A 14,723-nucleotide genomic window follows, 5' to 3' on the forward strand; every position below is an offset into this window, starting at 1 on the left:
AAGGATGTTGATGCACTGGAAAGGGCACAGGAGAGATTTCCCAGGATGTTGCCTCTTTTGGAGGGTATAGACTACGAAGAAAGAGCGAACAAACTTGAATTGTTTTCATTGGAGTGTTGGAGGACGAGAGGGCACCTGATAGAGATTTATAAGATTACAACAGGCTTGGATAGAACGGATAGTCAGAGTCTTTTCCCCAGGGTCAAAGGGTCAATTACATAGGTTGCAAGTGAGAGGGGGAAAGTTTAAAAGAGATTAAGGGGCAAGTTTTTCTGCACAGAGGGTGGTGAATGCCTGGATGCACTGCCGAAGGTGATGGTGGAAGCAGATTCTGTAACGACGTTCAAGACGCATCTGGGTAGATACATGAATAGGCAGGGAATAGAGGGATGTGGACCACATAGAGGCAAGAAAATATTAGAGAGGCATCTGTGTTGGCACAGAATTGATGGGCCAAAGCGCCTGTTCTGCACTGTTCTTTGTTCAGTGTTCCTTGTACTTCATAGGTTTTGCTTCACAATCCAAATGTTGGTATACTTTGTGCTTACAATGCATAAACTCTGCAAAGGATAACCATAATTGACTGCAAAATCCTCAAAAGCGTTGCGTATAAATTTGTTTTGGGCAGCTAATGGCAAATAAGCGACTGGCCAAGGTAAAGGAAAAATCAGAGAGTGTATAATGGGATGCTGATTTGCCATCACCCCTTTTGCTTTGTCACTAGAGATTAATTTATGTTCTAATATAACTCCAGACTGCCTGTCTGGCAGGCGACTGTGAGAAAACTACATCCTTAGTTACTCCAGCAATTGATTTTGTAACTGACATAATCTTGACAAATGTAGAGGGGAAAAAAAAATGAGAAGATATTACAGATATCATAATTCCTGTTATCAACTCCAATGACTTCGGGGTTCTAAGCCTGGCATTTATTAGTAAAGGCATTTTCCCAGCATTTTAAATCAGAGTGTTTATTCCACCTTGTCAAACTGTTTCAAAAAAAAAATATCAGCAGTCAACAGGAATCATTTTTTCCGCAAACCTTGGCCACTTGCTGAGGGCAGTGCTGAACCTGTAACAGGAGTTTCACTCCAGCTCAACTGTTCTCAAGACAGTAACGATCAACATTCAATGTTGGCGTGAACCTCTCCTGAGCCAGAGGAAATCCACAATTTCACTCGGAAGAGACAAAAAGCTATCCCTTTGCTTCACATATTCTGCACACGCCCATAGCCCCCAAGTTGTAAGAATTCTGCCTGCGCACCATTCCCATGGCTGTGCCCTAGATTATTGATAGCCAGCCCTGCAACAATAGCTGTTTGACGTTCCATCAGCATGCATCAACATAACAACGTAATTAAGTTTCAAACAAACAACTGCCAATGACAGGCTCAAAATACATAGATCAAGCAAACTGAAGATTCAGCAACTAAACCCAATTTATATCGAGTTGGGGTGCACAGAATAAAGAACGTATGAATATTTATGTGATCTATAAAATCTATGGCCATTAAAAAAAGGTAAATATCAGAGATAAATAGCCCATTAATTATGACTAGGGCTAATGATGAACTCCAAGTTATCCACTGAGACTCAATATTAATGTCAAGATTTACTGAAGACTAACAATGAAGGAACAAGGATATTTTTCCCTTGAATTCTGCCCTCTCAGTATGGTTCCCGAATATGGCTTTCAAGCCATAAGACAGTGTAGAAGGATTAGGCCATTCAGCCTATTAAGTCTGCTCCACCATTCAATCAAGGCTGATATGTTTCTCAACCCCATTCTCCTGTCTTTTCCCCATAACCTTTGATCCCCTTACCAATCAATAACCTATCTATCTCTATCTTAAGTGCACTCAATGACCTGGTCTCCACAGCCTTCCTTGGCAATGAATCCCACAGATTCACCAGCCTCTGGCTGAAGAAATTCCTCCTCATTTCAGTTCTAAAGGGTCATCCCTTTACAATGATAAACCCCCCCCACCCCCATCCTTCTAAACTCTATCAAGTACAGGCCCAGAGTCCTCAAACGCTCCTCATACATCAAGCTTTTCATTCCCGAGACCTTCCTCAGGACCATCTCCCAAGGCCAGCACACCCTTCCCTAGATACAGGGCACAAAACAGCTCACAATATTCCAAATGCAGTCTGACCAGAGTCTTAAAGAGCCTCAGCAGTTCACTTGTATTCTAGTCCTCTCAAATGGTAATCCTTGCCCATTGAACCATCTCCCCATTTCCGGGCCAGGACTCTGTATCGCTTGGGGCAACAGGACTTCAATGGACTCTTAGTTGCCTCAAATTATCTCCCAGCAATCAGAGAAAATGGCCTTGATGGTTCAGCAACAAGTCTCACCCTATGCTCAGAAGGATTTTTTACCCTGAAAGTTTCAATTCTAAAAAAAATACTAAGTTGGAAAAAACATCTGAAACAGATGAGCTCTGCACTGGCAATAAATCCCACACAGTAGTCCCTTAAATGTTCCATTTTGATTGTGTACATTCCAAGCCAATATAAAAATAAGAGTGGGTGAATTATTCATGCAAAGACATTACTTATCAGACTGATGACAAGACTGGGTTTTGCTATCCTTGAAACATGCCTTCCGCTTAAAAACCATAGAGGCAGAAGTGAATAAAAGGAGTTTGTAAAAAAGAAAAAAAAACAGTAAATTTAATTCCTTGGGGTTTATTCTTCCCAGAGTACTAAGTGCACCATGTGGGCAGTTGCAATGAAATACTCAACCCAACCATTCACCCATTGTTTCAAGAGACAACAGAAAAATACGGCAGCATACTGAAAAAAAAGGGGTAAAGAGGGGCATGGAACCTTACCTTTTGCACATGTTTAAGATATGGAGGTGTTAAGACCCAGGCCAGAAACTCCAAAGCTGTTTTACAAAGCTAGCCTGGACTCTTATGTTTTTACATTTGAATTTGACATGGGTAAGCATGTTTCACTCCAAGTATGATTCAAGTGATCCACTAGGAAGCTTTTATCAAAGTTTAAGAACACAGTTAAGAGATAATAAAAATATTTTGCACAGCGTCTACCAATCACCAGAATCAAACATGATATGGTGTATACCTTATTGGCTAGCTATCTCTGATGTTCAAAGTCAAACAACACCCCACAAACATACACCCCTTTTTAGACTTGACACAAAAAGCAAGTATGCATGCATGATGCTGGATTTTTGCAGCTTTTTAAACAACTGATGCAAATTCGCCCTCAATGTTGGAATGAATCTCTGTGGCGTCCCAGTTCTGGAACTTTCCAAAAAGTGTCTGAAGAGAAAGAGAGGCAGAGACGGTGCCTGCCTCCACCAGCTTCTAACAGCAACTGAGACGGCAGAATGTTCAACTTCAGAGAGAGGGGATAACAAGAGGCAATGCTTTCTGTCTCAAGTTCAAACAGCACCTGAGAAAAATTAAGCCAATACCTTGGACTTTTTGGTGGGGAGAAAACTGTCCTAAGACACCTGCCAATCAGGCTTCACCCAACAATTCCAAAAGGATCGTAAAACCCCAGGACACTGCATTAGGCCAGATTAAAAATGAACATGACGTCCATGATATTGATTCAGTAACAATTAGAGACACCGATTGCAAATGAAATGGTGCCAAAATGCAATGTTAGGAGCTGCTTGAAAAACTTGCAAAGAAATATGATTAAAATACATTTCTTAAAGGCACAGGACCATCACAGAGGGGGAGTGAGGAAAACTCTTTTCACCCAAAAGGTGGTAGGAGCCTGGAACTCACTGCCTGAAAGGGTGGCGGAGGCAGAGACCTTCATAACATTCAAGAAGTATTTGGAGGTGCACTTAACAATGCTAAGGCAAAATAGGCTATAGGCCATGTGTTAGAAAATGGTATTAAAGTAGTTGGATGGTTTGTCTTTGGCTGGCACAAGTGTGATGGGCCAAAGGGCCTTTTTCTGTGCTGTATACCTCTTTGATTCTATGGACTAGTAATCCTGAAGCCCTGCTGGACAAATGACCTGCAGGCCTCGGTTCAAGTCCCACTAAGTCAGCTGGAGAATTTCAACTAAGTTCATTAAATATGGAATTTATAAGCTGCTAACATTGTGACTGTCAATCTGCCAAATTGTTACTGGAGCATCCGGGTGGCACAGTGTGGTTAGCACTGCTGCCTCACAGCACCTGGGACCCAGGTTCAATTCCAATATCAGGTCACTGTCTGTTTAGAGTTTGCACGTCCTCCCGGTGTCTGCATGGGTTACCTCTGGTTTCCTCCCACACTCCAAAGATGGGTGGGTTAGGTGGACTGGCCATGCTAAATTGCCCCTCAGGGTCAGGAGGATTAGCAGAGTAAATGCATGAAATTACAGGGATAGGTGGGATTGTTGTTGGTGCAGACTCAATGGGCCGAATGGCCTCTTTCTGTACCGTGGGGATTCTATGGTTCTATTCTTTGGTTATAAAAGCTCAACTGGTTGGCTAACGCCCCCTGGGGGGAGAATGAACCAACTTGTGCTATTTAGCCAATATGTGACTGCAGAACCCACAGTAAAGACTCTGAACTGCTCGAGGAAATTCTCCAACAAACCAAATGATGACATTTCAGTAGCTCAAATATTTGGCTCATGGCCTCTTGGCTAAGAGCATGCATAGCTTCAAGTGCAGGATCAGGTGTAATGCCTGTTCTTGTCAGCTTGGATCTACTGTGTCCCTCCTGTGGGGACCCTGAATTAGAATCAATGTGAATTAGTTTTTGGAGCAAGCAAGGGGAGAGGAATTAGGGGCTTGCCCCAGGATGCAACGTGCATTGGCTGTGTAAGGAATAATATTAAAATTAAAACATCTCAAGGGCAATTAGGGATGGATAATAAATTCTGGTCATGCAATGACGCTCAGTCGACAGAATTGTTTCAGCATGGAATGAGGCCACTCAGCCCATTGTATCCACATAAGCTTGGAGAATGAGCATTGCTCCTCCCATTACTCTCCAACCCGCTCCTCATTTCTTTTCAAGATCCAGCTCCCTATTGGATGCCTGCTTCCACAGAACCTCCGCATTCCAAATCCCAGCCACTCCAGGTGCATAGATCCCTAAAAGTTGGCACCCAGGTTGATAGGGTTGTTAAGAAGGCGTACGGTGCGTTAGCTTTTATTGGCAGAGGGATTGAGTTTCGGAGCCATGAGATCATGTTGCAGCTGTACAAAACTCTGGTGCGGCCGCACTTGCAGTACTGCGTTCAGTTCTGGTCACCGCATTATAAGAAAGATGTGGAAAGGGTGCAGAGGACATTTACCAGGATGTTGCCTGGTATGGTGGGAAGGTCTTATGAGGAAAGGCTGAGGGACTTGAGGTTGTTTTCGTTAGAGAGAAGGTGGTTAAGAGGTGACTTAATTGAGGCATACAAGATGATCAGAGGGTTAGATAGGGTGGACAGTGAGAGCCTTTTTCCTCGGATGGTGATGGCTAACACGAGGGGACATAGCTTTAAATTAAGGGGTGGTAATTATAGGACGGATGTCAGAGGTAGGTTCTTTACTCAGAGGGTAGTAAGGGTGTGGAATGCCCTGCCTGCAGCAGTTGTGGACTCACCAACTTTATGGCATTCAAATGGTCATTGGATAGGCATATGGATAATATTGGAATAGTTAAGGTTAGAGAGTCAGTAGATTGTTGTGCCGACCAGTGGAACCATCGAGGGCCAAAGGGCCTGTACTGCGCTGTAATGTCCTATGTACATGGAAAAAATTCTCCTCGTGTCTCCATTGCTTCTTTTGCCAATTATCCTATAGCTGTGCCCTCTCCAGTCTCGATCCTTCCACCAGCGGGAATAGCTTTTCCATACGGACTTCTGTCCAGGCTCCCTCATGAGTTTGAACATCTCCATCAAATCAAATCATCCCATCCAAATGAATTATTAAAGAACGATCTGAGTGAATGGAGTCAGAAGAGCCATCACTAAATGGCCTCCCCCAATTCCCAATGCCCAGCTTGTGCTTTTTAAACAGGGGTTCAAATCCCACCATGGCAAGTGGGCAAATCTGGTATAAAGCTGACCACAGAATCCCTACAGGTCAGAAAAAGGCCATTCGACCCATCGAGCCTGCACTGACAATCCCAACCAGGCCCTATCCACGTAACCCTGCATATTTACACTGTTAATTCCCCTGACACCAAGGGACAATTTCCATTGGCCATTCAGCCTAACCTGTAATTCTTTGGACTGTGGAGGAAACCTAAGCATCCAGGAGAGACCCATGCAGGTATGGGGAGAACATGCAAACTCCACACAGACAGTGGCCCGAGGTGGGAATTGAACCTGGGTCCCTGGCGCTGAGAGGCAGCAGTGCTAACCACTGTGCCACCATATTGATGATCATCGATAGTTGTTAAAACTTAGAAACCCATCTGGTTCCCTCACGTCCCTTTAGGGAAGGAAATCTGCCAAAAGTTACCAGGTGTGGCCTACACGTGACCCCAGACCGCAGCCATACGATTGCCTCTTAACCATCCTCTGAAATAGTCCAGCCAAGACCACTGATTCGAGGGGCAATTAGGGAGGGGTGGAGCAACTAAATTTCACCTTGCCCACGATGCTTGCATCCCATGAAGGAATTTGGAAGGAAAAGAAACTTCCAGGGCATTGTCTGCTCTGGAATGGGATTGTGCAGCTCAGGTGGATGGACGCACTGGCTGCTCACTCCCTCAGCCCCGTGGCATGTGTGGCGAGAACCCACTTCCCAGGATCACATACCCACCCGACCTCCAAAGCGCACAATCCCTTCAAATGGAACAAAAAAAATGACAACCCCATGGGTACAACACCTTTAGCCTCAGTGCCACACCTCCCCCCCACATCACCCCCTTGCTCACTATTGTGTCCACTTAGAAAAATGCAGCAAATAACATGCAAAACATTGCACTTTCAAACATTTAAAAAAAAACAGGATTTTTCTCCAATGCCTTCCTCTCCCTGAGCTACATTAAACCAGGGAAATGCATGGACATAAATATCCAATCCACAACAAGAGTGGTATTGAAACCATACAATGCAGAAGGAGGCCATTCAGCCCATTGAGCCTGCACTGACCACAATCCCATCCAGGCCCTATTCCCGTAACCCCACAAATTTAGCCTGCTAATCCCTCTAACCTATGCATCCCAGGACATTAAGCAGCAATTTCCATGGCCAACACACCTAACCCGCACATCTTTGGACTGTGGGAGGAAACCGGAGCACCCAGAGGAAACCCACACAGACACGGGGAGAATGTGCAGACTCCACACAGACAGAGACCCAAACCAGGAATTGAATCCAGGATCTCTGGAGCTGTGAGACAACAGTGCTAACCACTGTGCCACAATGAGAAGGGGAGAGATATTCTTCCCAACCTCTCATATCCTCAATGAATCTATTGCAAACACATGCAAAGTTAGTGGATGGCCAATTCTCTCCGCATTCCCAAATATAAAGCAAGTCAATTCTAGTTGGATTATCAGATAGTCCGTCTGCCTCTCACTTGTCCTCCAGCCTGGGATCTCTACCTTGGACGCTCATCCTCCTTTTCCCAAGGCTAAGATGAGGGTAACAATGAATCATCAAATCATAGAAACCCTACAGTGTAGAAGGAGGCCATTTGGCCCATCAAGTCTGCACCAACAACCCAGGCCTCATCCCCATAACCCTTGCTAATCTCCCTGACACTAAAGGGGCAATTTAGCGTGGCCAATCCACCTAGCCTGCACACCTTTGGACCATGGGAGGAAACCGATGCACCCAGTCTCTGGGGAGAAAGTGCAAACTCCACACAGGCAGTGACTCAAGGCCAAAATTGAACCTGGCTCCCTGGCACTGTGAGGCAGCAGTGCTAATCACCGTGCCACCATGCCAACCCTGGAGGGGGGTGCAGGTGGTGGTTATTGGGAGGAAAGAACAGGAGGAGGAAGAATTGCCAACTCATCACTGTCAGAGTGTGACAGCCACTCGGAGCCAGGGATCCACCCTCAACACAGAAAAGGTGGATCCGACCTTTTCAGGCAGAGACACCCCTCCTGCAGTTGCAATTTTAACTCAGGGAGAGACGGATAGCACCTTCTTTCTACCCCAGCTCCTCCCCACCCCCCCCCCAACCTGCCCCAAGAGTTAACCAGCTTGAAGCTATTTTTTTTAATCTTTTCAAACCTTCCCCTTGCGTTCATTCATGGCAAGTCCCTGCAGACTGTAATTTGTGTGTGTGTGTAAAATGCATATTAAACAAGATCGCTTCCCATCACAGGGCACCTTGCTGCTGTAAATAATGGGGTCTTTATCTATTCAAATGCACCATTTTTCCCCCCCTCACGACATCCAGCATTTACAATAGACGTGGTGCAAAAATAAAGTTATAGTTGGATAATTCGATGTGTTTCTCTACCACCACCCTTTCCCCTCTAGAATCGTTCCCATTTCGCCAAATGATGCTAAATTATTTAATCCCCTCCCAAAAAAAAGATAAACGGTGAAGTTTCCGACATTCAAAGACAGCCAAGTACAATTATATTTTTTTTCCTGATAAGAACGGGATATACAAATAGACACTGGGCAGGCAGGAGAGAATGGGATGATGGATGCACAGTTGTCGACTGACACGACAGAGCTAATGTTGAGCCTGGCTAAGATCCGGATTTATTTGTTGTTTTTTTTGGTTGGGGAAGCGGTGGTGGGGAGGGGGAAAAAGGAGATATAAGGAATTTTCCTCCCCGATTAATAATTGGCACCGGCTACAACATTTCGATGATACACAGGGAGAGCGCAGTGCACTAGTCTCTCTGAACAGCACACACACACACCGAGGTATTCAGTGAAATACACTCAGCATCCCCTCAGCCATGATCAGAAGGCTAATGTGCTTAACTCACGCTCTTGTGCATTGTCACTGCTCCTTCGCGAGCAGGGACGCTTATACCACCACCCCCCCCCCCGACACCAGTGCAATTTTAAACAAACTTCACTAACCCCACCAACACAATACAGCCAAATATTTATCTTCAATCGCTCCAAAAACAAAATCCATTTCAATCCTTCAGACTCCATACACAAGATCGTACGTTTCTCTTTTTTTTAATTATTAAACCCCCAAAATAAAACTCACCAACTTTTCAATAAACTGGCGCAGTTCAGAAATTTATACATTGGACTCGGAAGACACAAACAAGGACTCCAGCGAGGGTGAAGTCTCAAATGTAGTAACAGTGCATTAAAACAAGTTAACCCGCTCTTTGCACCTAGCGTCTGATGCAGGCAGTTAAAAAAAAACCCGACATGTTATTATTTCTGTAGAAAGGAAAGGGAGAGGAACTCTGGCTTGTAACAGTGGAAGCTGCACAATTTTTTTTTTATATGAATGTATCTCTTTCGCAAGGAGTTGCAATAACAATGTGCAGAGTGGATAGGGCAAGTTCCATCCCTCTGCCTATTCCAAAAAAACCCACTCAAATTCAAATGGAATCCACTTCATGCTCCCCCCTCCCCCCACACACACAAGACAGGCATACAAGGTCCAAGCTGCCAAGGTAAAATTTGTCCCCCCCTGATGGACAGGGGGGCAAATCTGGGGCCAAAAGGCCGAGAACAATTTTACACACAACCTTTTTAGTCTGGGTTTGCGTTCGAATGGACCTTGTCAGAACCAGGAGCCCACACTATTCTGTGGCACTTGCTACTTACACACACGCCCCAAAAGAGACTTCCCTCCCTTTATACATGCTCGAATATAACATTGGACAACGCAAAACATTCCAGAACCTCCAGCAGAATTTTCTTTTTGGCAATGACTTTATTTGAAAATAATGCAGATGTTGGTCTCACATTAGGAGAGAGAGATACCATTCACCCGCGTCAAAAAAAATCAAGGTGTGCAGGATGTGGGAAGGGTTTTTGGTGTGGGTAAATGATTGGGGGGGGGGGGGGGGGCGGGGGTGGGGTGGATAGTGCAAGTATTAAAATTGCAGTTTTCCCTGGACATTGCAGGAAAGGAGAACAACTTTTATTTTTTTTAAAAAAAAAGTGTGCAAGCCAGAATGGAACAACAGCCAGCAACGCAACCTCCCCACCCGCTAACTCCGATTCGACCTCTGACTGATGTACCACCGTGGCTTACACAATAATATCATCAACAACAAGGGGGGGGGGGGGGGGGTGGGGGGTGGTCGGGTCTTGGCCAGGCCGGCAAGAAAGAGTTAAAGTTAATGCAGCTTTTCTTCTCTCCCCCAACCCACGCCCCCCACAACCACCAGGAGGTCATGTTTTACTGTGTACCACACGCGGTTTGGGGTGAAGATGGAACAAACGGGGTTTACAGCCGAGTTCAGATCCCTGGCAGAACCGCCCCCCCCTTTAGCCAGGTTAACAATGGAGACGAGAAGCTCTAGTAACCAAATAGCATCTTCCTCATCATCCCATTAAAGGCAGCTTTCGGATGTACATCTACGCCCCCCTCCCCAGTCTTTATGTCTCTATATTCCCGTATCAATATATCTCTATTCCTCCTCCCCAGTATCAATGTCTCTATTCTCCGTCCCTTGTCTTTATATTTGCGTTCCTCCCTCCCCTATCTTTATTCTCTATATCCCCCTCCCTGTATCAATATGTATCTCTTCCAATAGATCAGTATGTATTTATCCCCCTTTTCCCTGTATCAAAGTCCTTATTCCTCCCTCCCCTGTATCAATACGTATCCATCCCCCCTCCCCTGTACCAAAGTCCTTATTCCCCTTGTATCAATAGGTATCTATCCCCCCTCCCCTGTATCAATATGTATCTATTCCCCCCACCCCAGTCTTTTAATGTTTCTATCCCCCCCGTATCCAAGTCCCCATTCCCCTATATCAATATGTATCCGTCTCCCCATCCCCTATATCCAAGTCCCTATTCCCCCTCCCCTATATTAATATGTATCTATCTCCCTTCCCCTGTATCCAAGTCCCTGTTTCCCCTTCCCCTATATCAATATGTATCTGTTCCCCTCCCCTGTATCAATATGTACCTATTCCCTCTCCCCTATTTATCTATTTCGCACCCCTCCTGTTATTATATATATATGTGCATCTATTTTGTGTGCGATATCCTTCGCTAGATTGCTCGGAGTTGCTTGGTGCTGCATATTATATATATTTTAAACTTGAAGATAGATCACCTGCTCGGTGAAAGTCACCGGTCTTTGCAGTAAACCTGTGTGTGCGGGTTCCACTGTGCTGCTATTTTTTTAAAAAAAAACACGGTGAGGAACCCGGGGACAGACTGAAGGAATGATCCAACTGCCCAGCAAACACTGCCTCTCCCACGGCCAAAAAAAAATACCCCCTTCTCTCTCAACACCAATAAACCCCAGCGACAGGGAACACACACACACACACACACAGAGGTCGTGGACCTCTCGAGTCTCTATCTCCACAGATGCTGCCTGACCTGCTGGCTATTTTCCGACTGTACATTTTTAATTTCCACCTGTATTTACTCATTTAAACACACAAATGTTACAACTTTTATCACTAGATTCTTCTAAATCCCCCTCCGCAATGCCTCCCCAGGCATTGGGTATCATTAGTTTGTCTATTTAAGCGCACATTGTATCATTTTTTTAAAAAAAAGAAAAACTAGTGTGCAGTCGCATCTGTTTTGCCGAAAAATGGAACAGGAGGTAAGTGAGAAGAAGGCAGCTCATCATCCCTCTCACTCCCAGGGCGTACCTTGTGAATCTGGTCTTGGACAGCCACAACACACACACATTAACATCCACAATCGATCTCCCTCGCTTTAAATCCCTTCCGACGGCGAGGTGGGTTCTGCAGAGAGCCACACAGTGTGGGGAAGAAGGGGTGGAGAGGGGGAGAAGAAGCGTTGGGATGTCTCTCCGTGGGGGGGGGAGGTGGGATACTGGCAGCTCCAGCAAGAGGGAGAGAGAGGAAATCAAAATAACATGAGACACAGGCCAGCTCTCTCCCTCCCTCTGTCTGTCTCAGTCTGTGCTCCGCTGCGGATCCCGCACTTCTCTCTTCCCCTCTGGCGACTTCGGGTTTGATAGCAGACCCAATTCCTCGGGATACTCAGCAACACAAACCCCGCCCTTCACACCACCAGCCTCACCATTTAAAAAGGAAACAGCACTGAAACCTCATACAGATGGCGTTGTGGAAATGTGCATTTAGAAGCCACCAACACACACGCACAGGGACAACTCATTCAGGCTCAGGGCAAAACTTCACATTTTAGGACTTGTCTTATGATTGCCCGCAGAATGAAAGGTGAAACTGATGAAAGCGAAAATAGTGCGGATGCTGGAATCTGAAATAGAAAATGCTGGAAAATGTCAGCAGGTCTGGCAGTCTCTGTGGAGAGAGAGAAAAACACAGAAAATGCTGGAAAATCTTAGCAGGTCTGGCAACATCTGTGGAGAGAGAATAGAACCAGCGTTTTCAGTCTGGATGATCCTTTGTCAGAACTGATGAAATTCACAGATAAAGGGTCAAACCGTCTCGCAATGAATTTTTTTTTTGATGGTTGGTCATTTAGGGAACAAGGATCCTGACCATTTAGCCCCTCCAGGTCTGCTCCACCACTCATTTAGACCATAACTGACCTCATACAGCAGCTCATTTACCCACTTTAACTCTCTATTGGATCAGAAGGAGGCCATTTAACTCCTTGAACCTGTTCCACTAGTAAATAAGATTCATGGCTGACCTTATGACCTTGCTCTATATCAGTCAGTGGTGGGCAATCTGCAGCCTCAGGGGACTGTTTGTTGACCATTGCCCATGGGTAGTGTTGCCACATTCTGCTGGTTTCCATCCGTGTAGTTTTTTCCCCCTATCAGTGTGACTCAAGTGATTCGTACATAAAGCAAAGGATGTGAAGTGATGTGCGCTCCCTCTGTGTCCAATCAAAATGTATATGTTTCTTTTATTTTTGCCAATTAAAGTTGATGATAGTTCTATGAATATATTAATATATATAATGAACAAAACATGGTGGCACAATGGTCAGCGCTGCTGCCTCACAGCTTCAGGGACCTGGGTTCGATCCCTGGCTTGGGTGATGGTGTGGAGAGTCCGCACGTTCTCCCCACGTCTGCGTGGATTTTCTCTGGTTTCCCCCACACTCCAAAGATGTGCGGGTTAGGTGATGGGTTTTTTTACGCGGTTGATGGGTTTTTGATCGGAGAGGGGATTAAGGGTTATGGGGAGAGGGCGGGAAAGTGGAACTGAGCAGCGACAGATCAGCCATGATCTTATTGAATGGCGGGGCAGGCTCGAAGGGCTGGATGGCCTACTCCTGCTCCTATTTCTTTTCTTAGGTGCGTTGGCCATGCTAAATTGCCCCCTTAGTTTCCCAGGATGGGTAGGTTAGAGAGATTAGCAGGTTAAGTATGTGGGGTTACGGGGATAAAGCATAGGTGGGATTGAGACTTGATGGGCTGAATGGCCTACTTCTGCACTGTAGGGCTTCTATGATCTCTGTTCTATGATATTAGCAGGAGAATGGGGTTGAGAAACCTATCAGCAATGATTGGATGGTGGAGCAGGGTCAATGGCCCAATTCTGCTCCTATATCTTATGGTCTTATGATTTATTAAGTATTTTCTACATCTTGTTATGAAATATTTGGTGTGTATTAAATGTATTTAATCTAATTCATGAGAGGGAGGGGGGTTCATGAACAAGCCTGATTTTAATCTTGTGGCCCATTGGGATGAAGGAGGGCCACTCATGCAGCCCACTCGCTGGCCCAGGTGAACCAGCCTCTCATCTACTGACTCTGTCTACACCTCCCACTGCCTCGGCAAAGCAGTCAGCATAATTAAGGACCCCATGCAGCCCAGACACACTCTCTTGCACCTTTTTCCATTGACTCTGTCTACACTTCCCGCTGCCTCAGCAAAGCAGCCAGCATAATTAAGGACCCCACTTATTCTGGACATTCTTTCTTCCACCTTCTTCCGTTGGGAAAAAGATACAAAAGTCTGAGGTCACGTACCAACCGACTCAAGAACAGTTTCTTTCTCGCTGCCTTCAGATTTTTGAATGGACTTACCTCGCATTAAGTTAACCTTTCTCTAACCCTAGCTATAACTACGTTCTGTACTCTCTTGTTTCCTTCTCTGTGAGCAGTATGTTTTGTCTGTATAGCGCACAAGAAACAACACTTTTCATTGTATGTTAATACACGTGACAATAATAAATCAGGTTGCTCATCACTTCTCTATATATTCTATCTTCCCTGAATGCCAATGGGTAACGCAGAACATCAGTCTCAGTTTTCAATTAACGACTGATCTTGAATCCATTGTAAATCATTCGGGAAACCCTCAGCGTGACTTTGACAAGAATGGGATTCCAATGCCACTTTCTATGAGATGCGTTCAAAAGCAAAAGAATGATCAACTAAACAATTCATGTACAGACAATAAAGACGCGATTCAAATCCTCACATGCAGAGTATAATCAATGAGTGGCACGGTGCCACGATGGTTAGCGCTGCTGCCTCACAGCATCAAGGACCCAGGTACAATTCCAGCCTCAGGTCACTGTCTGTGTGGAGTCTGTACGTTCTCCCTGTGTTTGCATGGATTTTGTCCGGATGCCCTAGTTTCATCCCACATTCCAAAGGTGTGCAGGTTAGGTAGACTGGCCATGCCAAATTGACCTCTAATGTCAGGGAGATTAGTAGGCTAAATGTGTGGGCTACAGGGATAGGGCCTG

At 45.3% G+C, this 14,723-nt stretch overlaps 1 protein-coding gene across 24 annotated transcripts in view; it reads right to left on the minus strand.

The window, feature by feature from the left end:
- The window catches only part of nrxn3a (neurexin 3a), a 1,599,218-nt gene extending 1,587,243 nt beyond the window's left edge, over nucleotides 1-11,975 (minus strand). For all 24 annotated transcript variants that reach the window (XR_013888541.1, XR_013888540.1, XM_080202257.1 and 21 more), the window contains exon 1: nucleotides 11,712-11,975. The gene's annotated coding sequence lies outside the window, so the exon portion shown is untranslated. The remainder of the gene's footprint in view (nucleotides 1-11,711) is intronic.
- Between the last annotated feature and the right edge of the window lie 2,748 nt (nucleotides 11,976-14,723).

This window comes from Carcharhinus amblyrhynchos, chromosome 14 (genome assembly GCF_965287045.1).
Source record: "Carcharhinus amblyrhynchos chromosome 14, sCarAmb.v2.hapA, whole genome shotgun sequence".
Taxonomy (NCBI): domain Eukaryota; kingdom Metazoa; phylum Chordata; class Chondrichthyes; order Carcharhiniformes; family Carcharhinidae; genus Carcharhinus; species Carcharhinus amblyrhynchos.